Source organism: Peromyscus californicus, unplaced genomic scaffold (genome assembly GCF_007827085.1).
Source record: "Peromyscus californicus insignis strain IS unplaced genomic scaffold, ASM782708v3 Scaffold_6__1_contigs__length_162567912, whole genome shotgun sequence".
In the NCBI taxonomy this organism is placed as follows: domain Eukaryota; kingdom Metazoa; phylum Chordata; class Mammalia; order Rodentia; family Cricetidae; genus Peromyscus; species Peromyscus californicus.
In genome coordinates this window covers 29,513,091-29,516,201 of record NW_026294584.1, presented here as the reverse complement: position 1 = coordinate 29,516,201, position 3,111 = coordinate 29,513,091, and positions in this window count along the sequence as shown.

Below are 3,111 nucleotides of genomic sequence, written 5' to 3'. Positions count from 1 at the left end.
CCTGCATTAGTTAGAAGTCCCCCTAATTCTCTGCACACTTTTATCCATACTTCTAGACCTTTGTTCATATAAGGGGTGATCGCAGCCTTGCATTCTTTGGTACATTGTTCATAAACTAGCTGCTTTATTAGCGGCATCATAGCATCTGGGTCCCCAGAGATTCTGCCTGCAGCCTCGACCATGCGGGCCACAAAATCTGAAAAAGGTTCCATAGGTCCCTGAAGGATCTTAGTAAGGTTACCGCTCACTTCCCCTTTATTAGGTAGGGACTTCCATGCCCTTGTTGCTAGTTGATTTATCTGGTCATGGTATCTCTGTTGAGTCTGGGCATTGAGAAACACTGGGCAAGCTAGCTGCATTTCAGTTCTAACCTTTCTCCAAATCTCCAGGTTACTCTTCTTAATCTTTAATTTCTTTGAAAGGAGCAGCTCATTAAGAGCCAGAAAAATTGGGTACGAAGAAATTGCGCCCATGATGCTAGCAGCACTTTTGCTTTCACCTGCTTTCACTTTCTTTAATTTTCCCGTCCGCTTTTGTCACGGCTCCACTTAAACTTCCCGTCTGCTTTTGTCACGGCTCCACTTAATTTTCCTGTCTGCTTTGGTCACGGCTCCACTTAATTTTCCTGTCCGTTTTGGTCATGGCTCTACTTAATTTTTCTGTCCGTTTTGGTCATGGCTCTACGTTTCCCGCTTTTGTCGTGGATCCCCGCCTTACCTAGGGACTTACCAGTGCACTGCCCTGACTGCGAAGAGTTCTGAGCCTTAAAAGGGTTCCCCATACGGGCCACCACTTGTCGCGTCTGCCTCAACCAGCAAGGAAGACGCGACGCCAGGCTCTTCTCCAAGCAGTTTATTTAGGAACCTTGAAACAATCTTCTGACCCCGGGAAAGCCATCTTCTTCTTCTTCTTCTTCTCTCTCTCTCTCTCTCTCTCTCTCTCTCTCTCTCTCTCTCTCTCACTCTCACTCTCACTCTCACTCTCACTCTCACTCTCACTCTCACTCTCTCTCACTCTCACTCACTCTCACTCTCACTCTCACTCTCACTCTGATCTCCTATCTCCTCCAATCTCCCTCGGGAAAGCCAGCCCACGCCCTTTATAGCCACTGGGCAATCAACCCCATAGTGCCACGTGGACAATGCCGATAGGGTCAGACATACGCTAGCAAGCCAGATTAGGTCCAGGTGTGCGGAAGCAAGCCAGATCCTAGCCTTAGCCAAATAAGGATCACCTGCCACCGGGAAGGCAGAAGCCGGACGCCGGTGCCATCTTTGAGGCATGGCCATGCACGGCTCTCTACATGTTATCCTGTCTAACAGTTTCTTTAAGATAGATTTTAAACCTTCAATCTATTATGTTAAGTCCCCAGTCTTACTGTACTCATTCACCTGTGTTTTGGTTCTCTCTAGCCCAGGATGGTTTTTGTCTTTTCTTTTGCATTCTGCCCATTGCTTTGTGGTAGCAGGCACATGCTGCATCTCTGCCCGAGGTTCTTCTTCTCTCCATCTTTCTAAACTCTGACTCTTCTAGTTTAACCAGTCATTACAAATCATGTTGACATTTTCATGTTCTGAATTATATTCCTGGGAAAGACTGTGAACATGGCCTTGCTCTAGGCATTCAGTGAAGCAAGACTGATCTCAGCGACAGTCCTTCACAGACAGTCTCTTTCTCCTTGAGTCACAGATAAGAACATGCTGAGGTTGCAAGTGGCCATATTGTTTGCCATATAGGGCATAGGAAAAATAGAAAGAGCCCGATGCTGAGCTTTGAATAAAGCTGACAGATGTGTTAGATTGATGAAAAAAGTGGTCCTAGCTTGTAGATTCAATTCGCATAAGAAATACCTTGGAGGTTCCAGATGCAAGAGCCAGCACATTCCCTTCCTGCTGAAGCAAGTGTGAATTGGTCTTTTTGTCATTTCTTTCCACCAGTCATTGTTGATAAAGGAACCCAGTGCCCATGATGTATGTTACAGGGAATAGGTGACTGAAGATGGAAAGGAGCTGTTTCTTTTTAACTATACAAAGACTCTATGGAGTATAACTTAGGCATAAAAGCCAGTTCAAATGATTTCCTGAATACCACCTAGGATGAGACAAAAAAAAATGAGGACTTTTTCTTGTTCCTCATAACCACATTGTCAGTGATAGACATCCAATAAAATATCTAATAGTTTCCTTGTAACAAATCTTTCCCAGTATTGTATCCCATATTATTTAAAATTTAGAAAGAAAATTATAAACATAAACTACATAAGGAATTTAGTTTGGGTTCAGTCTGCCTATTTAGTTCAGTGACTAGGAAAGCAGTTCTGACTAGTGAATTAAAGTTGTGTCTTACTCAGAAGGTAGGCACTTAATACATTCACATCACACACATTCTTACAACCCTTTGTAATAGACCAAACTACAGTGAACTAAGTTACATGGAGCTGAATGCCAGAGTTAACACTTGCTCAAGTTTGGAAGGCACCCCAAATGTGAAAGGTACTTCCTATAGCAACAAGAGGGTTAGGAGTCTTACACAGTGTGAGAAACAAAACATTTTGTAACACATATTAAAACCAGTTGGCAACCCTTTTTCTCCTTGGTATTTTCATGTAGAAGACAGACTTTTTACTGTGAGTTCTTTTGCTGGAGATGGTGCAATTAATTGTGCATTACTCTTCGGGGTTAAGCAGGAATCCCTTTCTTACACTTAGGACTTTTTTTTTCTCCTTAAGAAACTGATGACTCAAAACTAGGCTAATGTGCAAATGTAATAAAATTTTTTCATAAGATACTTTGCAGCCTGGATCCAAATCTAGATCAGAGGATACAGTGTGCTTGCATTTTGTCAATGAGAGGTAGTGGTGGTCCTCCTTTTTTGTGACCTCCATGAGGCAGTCCCTGGGATTATGAGCTTGGGATATTTGTATTCTCTGGACATTACATCCAGGTTGTACACCTTTAGCATAGAAAACTCCACTTCATAGCCAGAAAGAATGATTTTTCATTGTTCGTTAGATTTGTATTATGCTGTCAGATACAACACATTTTGATTGAGTTTTCTTAGATGACCACAACTGTAGCGATGCATCTACTAAAAGAGATTACTAGTTACTGG